Source organism: Canis aureus, chromosome 13 (assembly GCF_053574225.1).
Source record: "Canis aureus isolate CA01 chromosome 13, VMU_Caureus_v.1.0, whole genome shotgun sequence".
Taxonomy (NCBI): domain Eukaryota; kingdom Metazoa; phylum Chordata; class Mammalia; order Carnivora; family Canidae; genus Canis; species Canis aureus.
Genome location: NC_135623.1, coordinates 13,669,642 through 13,687,791, shown reverse-complemented (window position 1 = coordinate 13,687,791; position 18,150 = coordinate 13,669,642).

Genomic DNA, 18,150 nt, shown 5'->3' with positions numbered 1-18,150 from the left:
GGTAAGTGTTAAACAATGAGAGATAAAAAATTGTTTTAATTTTCTTAAATGCATCAATGAGCTGGCAAGAAAATAAACACCCCAGCCAAAATCTAAGCAAAGGCATAATCAGAGAAGTATGCAGAACACTGAAGCCGACCTTAGTCTTGGGGGCTGAGATCCACTGATTGTAAAAATGGCACCAGTTCACTCCTCCCTGAATCCGGGTCCTTTGCCATAAGACTTTGGAACTCCCTGCACCAAGAGATAGTCTGTTTTCCCACACCTTCAACCTGTCTGACTTGTGACTTGCTATGACCGACAGAACAGGGAGGAAATCCTAGTGGACCAGTTCTAAGCCTAAGCTTCAGCGTTTGCATACTTCTACTCTTTCTCTTTAATTCTTGCTTCCGCTAGGAGTATAAGCCTAGAATAATCTGCTGGAGACAAGAGACAAGGTGCAAGAGAGCCAGGCTTTCCAAGCCAAGACCATCGGAGCAATCATCTCACGGTCAGGTATAGCCAGCTGACCCCCAAACACAAGAGGGCCCAGCCAGGAGCAAGAGGGGTAGATACCTGACTGACATCTAAGTGAGATCAGAAAAAAAAAAAAAAAAAATTAGTGAGATCAGCTGAATGAGAAGAACCGTTCCATGGATTTGATGGCTCTTGCATTATTAATTTAAGCCACTGAATCTTTTAATGCTATGTTATGCCATAATATTGTGGCAATAAATAACTGATATAAGGGTACTTGTTAACAGATGAAATTGAACTTCAGTTCTCATGATCTCTCAGGGCATATGGGAAAGAAGATGAAGCAAAGGGTCTGCCCAAGTTGGGCAAACACTCCCCTGCATTTACTTAGAATCCCAAAGAGCACGCTCCCAAAGAGCTCCTTCTACTCTAAGGTACAGGTGAACTAGAAAAAACTTGCCCCAACCTACACCCAGGAAATTGCAAGAAAATTACTATTGGGTTTTGTTGGGGTTTTTTTTTTAAAGATTTTATTTATTTGTTTGTTTGTTCATTTATTTATGAGAGAGAGCAGGGGAAGGGGCAGAGGGAGAGAGAGAATCTTAAGCAGACTCCCCACAGCAGGGAGCTTGATGCAGGGCTCTATCTCATGACCCTGAAATCATGACCTTAGACGAAATAAAGAGTCCTACATTTAAGCCACTGAACCACCCAGGTGCTCCAGAAAACTACTGTTTTAAACCATAGCAATAGTGATGAATGTAGGAAAGAAGGATCACCTCCTAAGATTCCAAACCTACAACTTAGACTTCACACCATAGGCGATCAGATCTAGGAGATCCAGAAAACCTCAAACCAAGAATTTAGTATAAAATGGCCCCAAACTGCTAGTGCCCTCAGTGCCTTGCAGAAGCCAATATAAATCCCAGGCTTCAAGTAAATTCCACAGATAAAGTTCCAAAGGAAATGAGCTAACACAATCAAATATCACCAAACACACAAGGAAACATGGCATCAAGAACAAGAACCAGCTAAAACAACAAATAGCAGAAAGACATCTGCAAATAACTCAAAACTGTGAGACACAGAATATAAAATAATTATGTTTAATATATTTAGAGAAATAAAATAAAACTGTTGCCTTTGGCATATTTTCCTTTTCTTATTGCTCTGGCCAGGTCCTAAAGGACAACGTTAGAAAGAAGGGGGTGATGGTGAGTATGTTTGTCTTATTTGTAATTTTAATGCTCTGACATTTCTTCTCTAGGATGGTATTTCTTCTAGTTTTTGGAGACCTCTCTTGATCAAGTAAAGGAAGTTCAATTTTGGTTCCAATTTACTAAAATTTTAACTAAATGTACATTGAATTTTATCAAGAGCTTTTTCTGCATCTTTTAAGGGACCATATATATGATTTTTCTCCTGTAATCTGTTGTGATCAATTACATTTAGAGATTTTCCTGATATTTAAATTTGCTTTCTTGAAGTAAAATCAACTTAATCAAGGAACTTTATGATTTATTGTACACATATTATATAGATTGTTGCATCTATATTAATGAATAAAACAAGCCTGATGTTTTCATTTTTTGTTATTAGAATTTGATATTTAAATGATTCTACTTTTATAGAATGAGTTGGGAGAGTACTATCTTATTTTTTTTTCCTCTGAAAAAATGTTTATTTAAGGTTGGAAGGATCTGATATTTCTAAGTTTGGTGAAACACATTGGTAAAACCATCTGGAACTGATGTTTACAGAAGTTTTTTTGTTTTGTTTCACTATTGCTTGTTTCTTTAACAGGACTATTTAAAGGACTATTTCAGGTGTTCTATTTCTTTGTGAGTCAGTTCTAATAAGTTATAGTTCTCTAATACTATGTCTGTTTTGTCTAAGTTTTCAAATGTGTTTCCATAAAGTTGTTGACAAAATTCTCTCATTATCATCTGAATCTCTGCTTCCCCTGTAATCGTGCCCACCTTGTAATATTTATGTGTCTTCTCTATTTTTGTGATTCCCACTGACAGAGATTCATCCATATTTTAATAGTTGTAAAGAGTCAGTTTGTTAGTTTTGCTGATCTTCTCTACTATAGCTTTTCTAATTGCTTGATTTCTGCTCTTATTTTTATCACCTACTTTCTTTTACTTTCTTTGGGTTTACTCATTCTTCAACTTACCACTTAAATTGGAAACTTAGATTCTTAATTTTCAGCTTTTCTTCTTTTTTAATGTAAATATGTAATGCTATAAATTACCCTTGAAGAACTATTTTCACTGTATCTCACATGTTTTATTATCATTCAGTTCTGAGTACTTTAAAATATCCATTATGATTTCTTCTTTGACACGAGTTATTTGAAAGTGTTTTTCACTTACAAATAGTATTTAGTGTATATTTTTGTTACTAACTTCTAATTTAATTGCACTGTGATCAAAGAACCTTGCCTGTATGATCATTATTCTTTGAAATTTATTGAAACTTGCTCTGTGACTAGTATATAATCAGTGTTTGTAAATATAACACATGTGCTTGTGGTTATCAGTCTTTAAGGTGGCCCTCAATTATTCTCATCTCGAGGCATTAATGGTCTTGGGTAGTCCCCTCCCACATTGAATAATAAGGCTGATATGGACAAGCAATAGGATGTTGCAGAAATGATAGCATGTGGCTTCTGAGGCTAAGCCATAAAACACCTTGCAGCTTCCACTTTGCTGTCTGAAGTTGCTCACCCTAAGGGAAACCAGCTGCCATGTCATGAAGATATTCCAGTAGACCTGTGAAAAGACCTACATGAGGAGGAACTGAGGCTTCTTTCCAACCACTAGCAACAACTTACTAATTATGTGGATAAATCAGTTTGAAAGCAGATATTCTTGCTTCAGTCAAGCCATCAGATAACTGTAATCACTAACAACATCTCTGTGAATCTCATGAGAAATATTGACCTAAAACCATCCAGTCAATCTCTCCTGAATTCCTCACCCATAGACATTGAGATGTTTTTTAAATGCCTTTTTTTTTTAACACTACTGAGTTCATGCAACAATAGATAATTAAGACAGTTCTGGAGAATGTTTTGTACTCTCTAATTGTAGGAAGCAGAATTATGTATACGTCAAGTCTCTGCTGTTCAATTTTGTTGTTCACATCTTCAACATCATTTGTGGATTTTTATCTGCTTGACTTATCAGTGATTTAAGGAAAAGTATTGCAATCTCCCACTATGGTGGTGGATTTGTTTTTTTTCATATCTATTGTAGCCCAATAAAATTTTCTTTAAGTATTTTAAGACACTTCATCAGGCACATGCATGTTAGGATTAAAGAGGGAAAATAAAACCAACATTATTTTCAGATGACATATTGTTTACTTGGAAAATACAAAAGAATCTAAAAAATTGTTAGATGAAATTGTATTTAGGGCAGCCCAGGTGGCTCAGCGGTTTAGCGCTGCCTTCGGCCCAGGGCATGATCCTGGAGACCCGGGATTGAGTCCCACATTGGGCTCCCTGCATGGAGCCTGCTTCTCCCTCTGCTTGTGTCTCTGCCCCTCTCTGTCTGTCTGTCTGTCTCTCTCTCTCTGTCTCTCATGAATAAATAAATAAAATTTTTTTAAAAAAAGAAACTATATTTAGCAAGGTGCCTGAATAGAAGATCAATATACAAAAGTCATTTGCATGTTTTTACATTAGCACATTAGCAAAATATGTCATTTGCAAATGTACATCATTTACAATATCTACAATGATGTTATATATTTAGAAATAAATCTAAGATACAGAAAAGTATAGATAGTTACTGAAAGTCATTTTAAAAGACCTAATCAATGGAAAGATAATTCACATTCATGAATTTAAAAATTATAACTTTATAATGATATTGATTCTTTTCATATTGATCCTCAGATTCAATGCAATTTCAATTAAAAAACCATGTAATTTGATAAGCTGGTTCTAAAATCAATATGGAAAAGTAAACAATCAAGAATGATTAAGGCATAGTTTTTAAACTTTCTACCATGATAAATTTCAAACACACACACATACACACACCAAAAATGTAGAAGACAGAATAATATAATATAATTATTATTTATAATAATTCAATTATTAGAAATTCCAAGCCAATCTTGTTTAATACATATCTTTCACTCCCCTCTCTCTTTGTATTATTTTGAAGCAAGTCCCAGACATATCTTGTTAATAAACATTTTAGTATGTATCTCTAAAATACAAGCATTTTTGTTAAATATAATTACAATGTGATAATCACATCTAAAAATTTAACAATAATCCCTCGATATCATCAAATATCATCAAAAATCTATTAAAATATGCGGTCAAATTTCTGATTTTTCTCATATACTGTAATTGAGTGATGTCACTTAAGTCTTTTTAATATATAGATTCCCTCTCTCCACTTTTTTTTTTCAGCAAATGTATTTGTGGCAAAAAGAAGTTTGTCTTGAGAATTTCCTATAGTTTGTGGGTTCTGCTTACAAAATTATTTATCACATTTCTCTATCCCTCCTTTTTTTTATTAATTGGCAAGTAGATCTAGAGGTCTGATCAGATGCAACTTCAATTTGAGGGCAAATTATATAGTGTTGTCTGTTTCCATCAGCAGATATATTGTGTCTGGTAATCTTTCCTTTCATGATGGCTCTCTTATGCATTAAAGGTTGCAAAATGGTGGCATGCCAATTATTTAATTCCCTCCTCAATTATTAGCTGGAACACTTCTATGAAGAGAAACTTCTCAATTATTTTATTACTCTAATGTATAGTTCATATAGGAAAAGCAAGAAAACGCTTGATTTGTTTCCTTTAGTTTTAAGGTCGAAAAACAATGAGGGATCCCTGGGTGGCGCAGCGGTTTGGCGCCTGCCTTTGGCCCAGGGCGTGATCCTGGAGACCCGAGATCGAATCCCACATCAGGCTCCCAGTGCATGGAGCCTGCTTCTCCCTCTGCCTTTGTCTCTGCCTCCCTCTCTCTCTCTGTGTGACTATCATAAATAAATTAAAAAAAAAGAAAGAAAAACAATGAGTTGGTTAAAAATAAACCTTGACCTTAAAAAAATATGAAAAAGAAAAAAACAAAAAACCTGACTACAAAAAAAAAAAAAATTCAAAAGGGATTGCAGACCTAAATATGAATGGTAAAATATTAAAGCTTCTGGGTGAAGATATAGGTGAATATCTTTATGACTTTGAAGTGGGCAAATCTTTCTTAAGCAGAATGCAAAAGATAATAACCATATAATAAAATATTGACAGAAGGATTCTGGGAAGATGACAGAGTAGTAAGCACCAAAAACCTATCTCTTCAACCAGGCAACAATTGCATTGGTGAATCTGTCTGATTTAACAATTTTTGGAATTCTGCAGTTTATTGAAAGGCTTGCAACTTCCAGGAAAAATGTAGACAGTAAATTGCTATCAATTTCAGCAATTTTAGCCCAGTGGCATGTGCCTATCTCCTATCTCCAGCGACCTGATGGGCAGCAGTGCATATGTTCTTAAAGCAGCCTGAAGGCGCCAGGGTGCCAAAAGGACCCTTTCCTCCAAATATCAGCAATCTGTGCTCTGACCACTGAAAGTTCCTTCTAATAACAGGATGTAGACAAAGGGGAGGTAGCCGTTGTTGTCGGACCTCCCCCCATTGTTGCAAGACACGTACCCCCATACCCTGGTGAAAGTGACTTCTAGGGATTTTAAGGGGCCTTTCTCCCCTTCATTTTCCTCTTTTCCCTCTTTGGGAACCAGACATTAAAGTCTAAGATGTTCAAAAGCAACTACATATACAGGAGAAACTAGATAGTCACTGTGCATGTTCCAAAAAAGACACAGGCTCAGAAAATGGCTGAGAAGACCTTAAGTTTACTTCTCAGGTCGATCCTTGATACAGAAACAGCTTATAAGGATTTATTTTTTAATAAAGGGGAGAGCGTGTGCCTGGGTGGTTCAGTCTGTTGGGCATCTGACTTGATTTTGGCTCAGGTCATGATCTCAGGGCAGTGAGACTGAGCTCTGCTGGGGTCTGTGCTCAGCATGGAGTCCGCTTAAGATTCTCTCCCTGTTCCTCTCCCCTTCACCCCCTCCCCCTCCCCATTTGCACTCTCGAAAGAAAAAAAGGAAGGAAGAGAGAGAGGAAGGAAGAAAGGAAAGGAAAGGAAAGGAAAGGAAAGGAAAGGAAAGGAAAGGAAAGGAAAGGAAAGGAAAGGAAAGGAAAGAAGGAAAGGGGAAAGGAAAGGGGAAAGGAAAGGGGAAAGGAAAGGGGAAAGGAAAGGGGAAAGGAAAGGGGAAAGGAAAGGGGAAAGGAAAGGGGAAAGGAAAGGGGAAAGGAAAGGGGAAAGGAAAGGGGAAAGGAAAGGGGAAAGGAAAGGGGAAAGGAAAGGGGAAAGGAAAGGGGAAAGGAAAGGGGAAAGGAAAGGGGAAAGGAAAGGAAAGGAAAGGAAAGGAGGAAGAATGAATGAAAGAAAGAAAGAAAGAAAGAAAGAAAGAAAGAAAGGAAGGAAGGAAGGAAGGAAGGAAGGAAGGAAGGAAGGAAGGAAGGAAGAAGGAGCAAACTCTAGGGTTAGGGGAAAACTCTGATTTCCAGAGTTACCACATTATTAGACACAAATGTCAAGTTTTCAGCAATATATCACAAAGCATACAAAGAAACAGAAAAGTATGATCCATTCAAAGAAAAATTATAAGTAAAAAAAATTATAAGTCAACAGAAACTCCCTGAATAAGATCTAATGGTAGATCTACCGGACAAAGACTTTTTTTAAAGATTTTATTTATTTATTCATGAGAGACATGGAGAGAGAGAGAGAGAGAGGCAGAGTCACAGGCAGAGGGAGAAGCAGACTCCATGCAGGGAGCCTGATGTGGGACTCGATCCCAGGACCCCGGGGGCACGCCCTGGCCTGAAGACAGATGCTTACCCCCTGAGCTCCCCGGGCGCCCCTAAACAAAGACTTTATTTTCTTTTAAAGATTTATTTATTTATTTATGATAGACATAGAGAGAGAGAGAGGCAGAGACACAGGAGGAGAGAGAAGCAGGCTCCATGCCGGGAGCCCGATGCGGGACTCGATCCCAGGACTCCAGGATCGCGCCCTGTGCCAAAGGCAGGCACCAAACTGCTGAGCCACCCAGGGATCCCCTAAACAAAGACTTTAAAACAACGGTTTTAAAGATGCTCAAAAAACTAAAGAGAGATGTGGAGAAAGTGAAGAAAATGATATATGAACAAAATGGAAATGTCAATAGAGAGAAAACCTAAAAAGATAATCTGGAGATAAAAAATACACTAACTGAAATGAAAATTTCACTAGAGTCAATCAAATACAAATTTGAGCAAGCAGAAGAAATAAGAGTGAGCTTGGAAGTAAGACATGGAAGGGATTGAGGCTAAGGGAAAAGATGGAAGAAAAACGAACAGAGCCTGAGGGACCCGTGGGATGCTATCAAAGGAACCAACATATATATTGGGGCGGGGGGAGTCCAGAAGGAGAGAAAGAAGAGAAAGTCGTTTGAAATATTGAAAATATTGGAATAAATATTGGCTGAAAACTCCCCAAATCTGGTAAAAGACACGCATATAAATATCTGAGAGGTTCAACCAATCTACAATGAGCTCAAAGAGGCCCATACTGAGACACGTTATAGTCACACTGCCCGTAGATAAAGACTAAGAATTGTGAAGGCACAAGAGAGAGGTGACCTGTCACATTACAAGGGGTCCTCAATACACTCCTAAGCAAATTTCTTCTTTAAAAAAAAAAAGTCTTATTTATTTATTCATGAGAGACACAGAGAGGCAGAGACACAGGCAGAGGGAGAAGCAGGCTCCATGCAGGGAGCCTGACACGGGACTCGATCCCAGGACCCCGGGATCATGCCCTGAGCCGAAGGCAGGTGCTCAACTGTTGAGCCACCCACGCGTCCCCTAAGCAAATTTCTTATCAGAAACTCTAGAGACCAGAATAGAGTGGTCAATATATCAGAAGTGTTAAAAGAAAAAAAAAAAAAAAAAACCTGTCAATAAAAAAATCTTATATTTGGCAAAACTATCTTTAAAAAGTGAGGAGGGGCAGCCCTGGTGGCTCAGTGGTTTAGCACCACCTTCAGCCCAGGGCCTGATCCTAGAGACCCAGGATCGAGTCCCACATCGGGCTCCCTGCATGGAGCCTGCTTCTCCCTCTGCCTGTTTCTCTGCCTCTCTCTCTCTCTATGTCTATCATGAATAAATAAAATCTTAAAAAAAAAAAAAAAGTGAGGAGGTGAGGGCATCCGGGTGGCTCAGCTGGTTAAGCATCCGACTCTTGGTTTGGGCTCAGGTCACGATCTCAGGGTCATGAGATTAAGCCCCACTTCAGGCTCTGCGCTCAAGCACAGACTCTGCTTGTCCCTGGCCCTCACCCTGTGCTCACTCTTTCTCTTTCTCCCTCTCTCTCTCTCTCTCAAATAAATAAAAGATTTTTTAAAAAAATAAATAAAATAAAAGTGAAGAGGAAATTACAACAGTCCCAGATAAACAAAAGCTGAGGAAGTTTGTCACCATTAGACCTTCTCTGAAAAAACAAACAAACAAACAAACAAAAAAACATGCTCAAGGGAGTCCTGCAGGTTGAAATGAAAGGAACTCAAAGCTGGTATTATTGTAACAACGGTTTGTAACTGCATTTTTTGTTTGTTTCTACATGATTTCAGAAACCAATACATTTAAAGAAAAAAGTATTAGTGTAAAAGCTAGTATTACTAGAACTTTAGTTTGTGACTTCAAATCTTGTTTTCCATGTAATTTAGGAGACTAATGCATTTAAAATAATTATTAGTTCCTGTTTGGGGATACACCGTATGTAAAGATATAATTCTGTGATATCAACAACCTAAATCAGCGGTGACAGAGCTTTTTGTATATCATTAAAGTTAAGTTGGTATAAATTCAAATTAGAGTGCTGTCCCTTTAAATTTGTAAATGAAATCCCCATAATAACCGCAAAGAAAAGAGCTCTAAAATATACACAACAGGAAATGAGAAAAGAATGGCAAGCATTTCACTACAAAAAGCAACTAAACACAAGAGAGGACAGTCGGTGTAAGAGCAGGAGGGGCCATGCTAATATCAAAAACATTAAATCAAAAAACATTACAAGAGACAAAGAAAGATATTATGCTAAGTGAATAAGCCCGTCATAGGAAGACAAATACTGTTATTGTCCCCTAAGTGTCAGTGTCTGATTCCACTTACATGAAGTACTAACAGGAGTCAAAATCAGAGAGACAGAAAGTAGAAAGGTGATCACCAGTGACTGAGGGGAGAAAAGAATGGGGAGTAGTTGTTTAATGGGTATGAGATCTCAGTTTTGCAAGGGGAAAGAGTCCTGGAAACGGATGGTAGTGATGGTTGCACCACAGTATGAATGTGCTTAATGCCACTGACTGTGACCTTAAAAATGGTGTAGATGGCACATTTGACGTGATGTGTATTTTACCACAACTTTCAAACATTGAAGAAAAAAATACAAATTGAATTTTGTTAAAATTAACTTTATGTTCATTAAAAGATCGTTAAACCAGACTGGGGAAAGATATTTGTAAGATATTTGTAATCTAATAAAAAAAAACTCAAATACAGAATATATGGAGAATCTCTACAAATCAATAGGAAACAAAAAACAAACAAACAAACAAAAAATAAATACAAAAGGAAACAACAACAACAAAAAACAAGCCCAAATTTTAATGGGGGGGGGGGGGGACTCGAGTGGGCATTTCTGCAAAGAGGATCTTTCACTAGCCAAAAACTTCAACTGGATACCGCCGTACACTCAACAGGATGGCTATATTTTAACAAGAACGAGACCAAGTGTTGGTGAAATGTGGGCCAACCGGAACCTGATGCCTTACTGGTAAGAGTGAAATGTTACAACCATTTTGGAAAACCGTTTGACAGCATCTATCTACTAGAGATAGCTATATGGAGACCTTATAACCCAGCAATTCTACTCCTAGGTCTATCCTCCCCACCAACCGAGTGCACCTAGCCATGTACAAGGATGTTCACAGCTATCTAATCCATAAGGGCCTAAAACTGGAAACACAAATGTCCGTCATCCATATGGGTACGAATATTCATTCCTTTAACAGATGAAAATCATTCAGCACCAAACAAACTATTACTATAAACTACAACATAGGAGAATTCATAGCCTTGCTTCTCGAGTGTGGTCCAGAGACGAGCAGGAGCAGCATCACCCAGGTGCTTGCTAAAAATGCATCACCTGGGACGCCCAGGTGGCTCAGTGGTTGAGCACCTGCCTTCGGCCCAGGTTGTGATCCTGCGGTCCTAGGATCGAGTCCCGCATGGGGCTCCCCACAGGGGCCTGCTTCTTCCTCTGCCTCTGTCTCTGTGTCTCTCATGAATAAACAAAAATAAAATTTTTTAAAAATGCAGGACCTGAGGGCTCACAACAGTTCTACTGAATCAGAACTTGAAAACCACCAGTTGATGCATATGCACATTAAGAGTTGAGAACTTGGGACATCTGTGTGGCTCTGCGGTTGAGCGTCTGCCTTTGGCTCAGGTCATGATCCTGGAGTCTGGGAATCGAGTCCCACATCAGGCTCCCAGCATGGAGCCTGCTTCTCCCTCTGCCTGTGTCTCTGCCTCTCTCTCTCTTTCTCTTTCTTTCTCTCATGAATAAATAAATAAAATCTTTTAAAAAATGACTTGAGAACTTTATACCTTCTTTCGAGTGATAGTTACATAGACATATATAAATGTAAAATTTCATCAATTTACACATTTAAGGTTGTACATTTAGGTTGTACATATTAAGATCTATATATTTAAGATGCGTTTTACTGTGTCTTTTTTAACCCAATACAAAATTAAGATGATCAAATAAAAGTAATGGTTCACTAGCATATTCCAAAGGTAACCAGTGAAGGTTTTTTAGGATCATTACAAACTCATAGATTTAAATGTATTTTATATATTTTAATCCATTGAAATTATTCTATTATGTTTTATTTTTCTCATCTTTAACAGGGTTCAGGTTGGCTACTGAGTCATTTGTAATCCCAGAAATATTTGTAATCTCCTCATTTTTTAATATTAGAAACTGTTTCAACTCATTTTGTACATTTTCTGTCCAAATATGAAAAATAGTCATTTTTTCCAAGAATCCAGGGTCATTTTTAAATTAAATCATATTAAAAGCTCCAAACTGGGTACTAAGAGATCTAATTAATTACTTTAAACACTTCTACAGAAGAGAATAAAGAGATGTGATTTGCTCTATAGATACCAAGACTTATTAAGAAGGTATAAAATCAAGACCAAGTGGTACTGGCTCAGAGAGACAAAATAATCAGTACGATAGACTAAGTTGTTTAAAACAGATTTATATACGGAACTTAGATGTATAACAGAGGTGGCATAGCAGGTAAGTGGAAAAATGAGGGGAACTGATGATCTATTGAGAAAACTAATTAATTGGATCCCTATTTTATATAACATACAAAAGTCAACTCCAGTTGGGTTAAAGACTTAAATGTCAAATTAATTCAAATGCCGTAATAGAAACTGTATTAGTCAGGGTTCTCCAATGAAACAAAGCCACAGAACATGAGAGACTCCTAACTCTGGGAAACGAACTAGGGGTGGTGGAAGGGAGGTGGGCGGGGGTGGGGGTGACTGGGTGACGGGCACTGAGGGGGGCACTTGATGGGATGAGCACTGGGTGTTATTCTATATGTTGGCAAATTGAACACCAATAAAAATAAATCTATATAAAAAAAGAAACAAAACCAATAGGAGATAAATATATATACATACACATAAATATACATTTACTCAATTTATTAAAGATATATAAGTATATGGGGCACTTGGCTGGCATAGTTAGTAGAGCATGAGACTTTGATCTCGGGGTTGTGAGTTCAAGCCCCACACTGGATGTAGAGATTACTTAAAAATAAAAAATCTAAATAAATATATATTGGGCAGCCCGGGTGGCCCAGCGGTTTAGCACCACCTTCAGCCCAGGGCCTGATCCTGGAGACTTGGGATCGAGTCCCACATCGGGCTCCCTGCATGGAGCCTGCTTCTCCCTCTGCCTATGTCTCTGCCTCTCTGTCTGTCTCTGTGTCTCATGAATGAATAAAATCTTTAATAAATAAATAAATATTTAAGTACATATTTACTATGTTAAAATATATTTCAATATTATATATTTATATAAATATATTGTTTATGAGTTATAGAAATATATGGGTATGGATATATAATTACATGATTTACATATTTATTTAACTATTTACATAGTTATAGAAATATATGGGTATGGATATATAATTACATGATTTACATATTTACATATTTATTTATTACATAAATAAATATTATTTATTTTAATATTTACATATTAAAAAATATACATATATATTTATTATAAGGCATGGGCTCATGCAATTATTGAGGCTGAGAGGTCCCAAGATCTGCTGTAGACAAACTGGAGACCCAAGAGAACTAATGGTATAGTTCTAGTCCAAGTTCAAAGGCTTGAAAACCAAGAGAGCAGATGGCATAAGTTCCAATTGGAGTCCAAGTTCGAAGGCAAAAGACTCATGTCCTAGCTTGAAGACAAGCAGACACAGACAAATCTTTCTTACTCAGCCTTTTAGTTCTGTTCAGGCTGCAATGTATTGGATGAGGCAATCTGCTTTACTGAAATGTTAATCTCATCCAGAAACATCTTCGCAGACACATTCAGAACTAATATTTAACCAAATATCTGAGTACCACATGACCCAATCATGTTGACAAATAAAATTAATGTGACACCTCACAGAAGTATAGGTAAATATCTTTCTGAACATGGATTAAGAAGATTGTCTTTTTTTTTTAAGATTTTATTTATTTATTCATGAGAGACACAGATTGAGAGGCAGAGACACAGGCAGAGGGAGAAGCAGGCCCCATGCAGGGAGCCTGATGCGGGACTCGATCCTGGGACTCCAGGATCACGCCCTGGGACTCCAGGATCACGCCCTGGGCTGAAGGCAGACCGCTGAGCCACTCAGATTTTCTTTTTTTGAGAGAGAGAGAGAGAAAGAGTGTGTGCCTGTGCGTGCAAGCATGCACAAGGTGGGGGGAGGTGGGGGGGAAGAGAGAGAGAGAGAATCCCAAGCAGGCTTCATGCTCAGTGTGGAGCCCAATGCAGGCTCAATCTCACAACCCTGAGATCATTACCTGAGCTGTAATCAAGAGTTGGTTGCCTAACCAACTGAGTCACCCAGCACCTGTAGGAAGACTTTCTTAAACAAGGCATGCAGAAAGCACTATCTAGGAAAGAAAAAATTGATACATTTGACTATATTAAAGTGAAGAACTTCTATTCATACATAATCTTTTGTTCATTTTTTGATTATTTTTTTATTTCATAATCATCTTACAATGAAAGTGAAAAGGTACAAACGGGGCAGAGATATCCATAACACATAACTGACCAAGAACTGGCATCAAGTATTTTTAAATGTCTTTAAATAAACTCCTTCAAATAAATAAGAAAAAGACAATCAAATATAAAAGCACATGGTACATGAACAAGATATATGAGCAGGGAATTCTCAGAGGAAATGCATATGGCCAATACATTTGAAGAGATGCTTGAACAGGAAATGCAAGTCAAGACCAAAATGAGATACCAATTCATACCCAACTGACTGGCAACAATTAAGATGCCTGATGATTCCAAATGTTGGAAACAATATGGATCAATGGGATCTCATAGATTTCTAGTAGAAGCATAAATTAGACCAATCGCTTAAAATAATTTGGCATTAGATTATGTTTGCCATTCATTGACCCTTAAGGATAATATTCAGAGTATTAATAACCAATACCACATGGATCCTGATCAATCAGAACAGATGCCTGGCCCATCAGATTGGATGCTAGCCAGTAGCTCTACTGGTGTGTACCAGCTACTTACCTTATGTACACTACCACCTAGCATTCCACGTCTAGTTATGTGCCAGTAGAAATGTCTCGTGTTTATCAAGAAACAGATACAGGAATATTCACAGCATGACTCTTGGTAGTAGCAAAAAATAGTAACAAAAAATAGAAACAATAGAAAATGTTCATTAACAGAAGAATGGATGAAATAATCATGGAATAGTCACACAATGGAAATGATATAGAATGTGCAAAAATATGGAAAAGTCTTAGTTAATATAATGTAGATATTTTTTAATGTCCTAGAAGAGGGGCTCCTGGGTGGCTCAGTGGTTGAGCGTCTACCTTTGGCTCAGGTTGTGATCCCGGGATCCTGGGATCGAGTCCCACATCAGACTCCCCCCGGGAGCCTGCTTCTCCCTCTGCCTGTGTGTCTGCTTCTCTGTCTCTCTCTCTGTGTGTCTCTCATGAATAAATAAACTATTTTAAAAATAAATAAAGTCCCAGAAGGTTATGTATGCCATAATACTCTTTTCTTAAAATTCAGAAACTAGGGATCCCTGGGTGGCGCAGCGGTTTGGCGCCTGCCTTTGGCCCAGGGCGCTATCCTGGAGACCCGGGATCGAATCCCACGTCGGGCTCCCAGTGCATGGAGCCTGCTTCTCCCTCTGCCTGTGTCTCTGCCTCTCTCTCTCTCTCTCTCTCTGTGACTATCATAAATAAATTAAAAAAATTTTTTTTAAATTTCAGAAACTATTCAAACTGAATATACTTGGGTCACAAATATATTTGGTCTAACTATAAAAAGAAAAAAAAGTGTCTGATAATCACAAACTTTAGGAGGGGGAAGCAGAATTATAGGATGCCAAGAAGCAAATAGATAGCTTTTCTAGCTCTTGGGTTGGATGGTGGGATTACAGGTATTCATTATAGTCTTTTATAAATACACAGACACACATACATGCATACATTCATATACAAAATAAGATGTCTAAAAAAAATTTTTTTAAATAAGATGTCTATGTCCAATGATGACAGTGAGTGACCATGAACCAAGGATTAAGATTTATCTAATTCTGTGTGTCTCAGATTCATTAAAAAATAAAAGACAATTTTGAAATATGAGCAAAGAACTGGAATTTTAAAGAATGATCAAGTAGATAAGAAAAGAAACTATATATAACTTCCAGAAATGAAAAATATAATAACTATAATTAGAGACTCAATAAATGGGTTTAACAGCCAACTAGATGCAGGTCCTAATAGAATCAGTGAACAGAAAGAGCTGAATATATGTGGAAGGCATCATAGAGAGAGAAAGCTCTGAGAGAGAGGTCACGAAATATGAAGGGTAATGTGAGATGACCAAGCACACACGGAATCAGAAGCCCCCCCAAAAAGAGGGACACAATGGGACAGAGGCAATATGTGGAGAGAGAGTGGGTGATGATTTTCCAGAACTGATAAAGATATCAAATTACAGATGCCCAACAAATTTCAAATAGAATAAATCGAAATAAATCTACAACATCATGTTAAAACTGCAAAATCAAGGGGCACCTAGGTGGCTCAGTCGGGCAAGCTTCTACCTTTGGTTCAGGTCATGATCCCAGGGTCCTGGGGTCGAGTCCCACATCGGGCTCCCTGCTCAGCCGGGAGTCTGCTTCTCCCTCTCCCTCTGCCCGTCACCCCACTAGTGCTTTCTCTCTCTCTCTCTCAAATAAATAAAATCTTTTTTAAAAACTGCAAAATCAAGGATACAAAGAAGAATTTAAAAGCAGCCAGAGAAAAGAAAGTTTGCTTTCAAACAAACAATAGATAAGCTGACAAGTGACTTCACAAAGCAGCCACAGACACCCTGAGGACAGTGGAATGGTCTGTCCAATGTGCTGAGGGAACAAAACAGTCAACCTAGAGATTTACGCACAGTTAAAAAGACTTCTTGGGAATCATGGTGAAATAAAGACCTTGCGGAAAAGAAAGAAATCGAAAGACTGCCTGCCATTAGCCCGCCCTCACTAAAGAAAATTATAAAGGAAGTTCTTCAGACAAAATATGATCTCGTGTAAGAAGTGATCTCAGATGGAAGGTCTAGGATGCAAGAAGTAATAAAGAACAAAGAAAATGGTGAACATGTGAATACATATAAATAAACCATGACTGTATAAAATAATAATAATAAGCTCTGGTGAGTTTTTCAAAGGTAGAATTATTTTTTTAAAAGATTTTTATCTATTTATTTATTCATGAGAGACACACAGAGAGAGGCAGAGACACAGGCAGAGGGAGAAGCAGGCTCCATGCAGAGAGCCTGATGCGGGACTCAATCCCAGGTCCCCAGGATCAGGCCCCGGGCCAGAGGCAGACACTCAACCGCTGAGCCACCCAGGCTGCCCTCAAAGGTAGAATTAAAACAGGTGACAGAAGCCTGTATCTTTGGGAAGGAAAAAGTAGAGTTCAAGTAAGTGTCTAAGGTCCTTGTATTTGGGGGAAGGAGGATAAGGAGATTAACTTCAGATTCTGATAAATAAATATGTTAAAATTGGTGGAGTAATCAATAAAAGAACAGAAAGAGAGTATATAACTTCCAAAGGACCTAATGTCTCCGCACAAGAGTCACACGCCTGTTAACAGTCCATTCCTACGGACCTTACCCCCACCACCAGCCCTGGGAGCCCGCGAAGCCCCAACTCGCTCAGCTGGGCCACGTGCTGGCAGAGCTAGAATGCAGCTATGGCCTGAAGGCCGTGAAACTGAGACACTGCACTGCAGTCGAGGCAGAAAGCCCATGTCTTTGCTCCTTGGAAGCAAGCAAGAGACTCTGCTGAGAAACGCTCAGGGGAAGAGGAGAGGAGCCCAGCAAGGCAGATGGAGCCCCGTGGTGTCTTCGAGATCGATGACCTAACTCTTCCGATTCAAAGTCTTAATCCACGTCTCCCAGGATGCACACCTGCCACTAGAGCAGTTGGACCGGAACCGCTCTTCTCCCTTACTTGTGACTTAGCATGAGAGCTGGTTGAGGCACTCGACAACTCTTCCCATTTATCGAGGCGGTTTTCCCTCGGTGACTTCCAGTCTCCTTCCCTATACCTGGCTTCTGGTAGGGTCACCCGTCCATCAGCCATATCTGTCTATTCTGAAGAGTTCAGGGTCTCTCTCCGGGGCTTCCTCGGGCCTTGTGCAAATCACTTGATGTGAATGGGTACAAAGAGAGGAGGATTTGCCCAACATTCCTCAGAAACACCTGAGCCCCAGGTCACACCCAACCATGACATTCTGTGACATTTATATCATTTTAAAAGTTTTTAAAATACTTTTGAGGGGTGGCCAAGTGGCTCAGTCAGTTAAGCGTTGGTCTTCAAGCTCAGGTCATGATTCTATATCAGGCTCCCTGCTCGGGGGGCGGCGGGGGGGAGCTGCTCCTCCCTCTGCCTCTGCCTGCTGCTCCCCTTGCTTGTGCTCTTACACTCTCTCTGTCAAATAAATAAAATCTTCTGAAAAATAAAAATACTTTTTAAAAGTACATTTTTCTTGGGGCATCTGGGTGATTCAGTCGGTTAGGCACCTGACTCTTGGTTTCAGCTCAGATCATGATCTCAAGGTTGTGGGGGCGAGACCTGTGTCTGGCTCCACACTTGGCATGGAACCTGTTTAGGATCCTCTCTTTCTCCCTCTCCCTCTGCCCCTCCCTCTCTAAAAAAAAAAGAGATGAAGTAAAATTTTCTTTTTA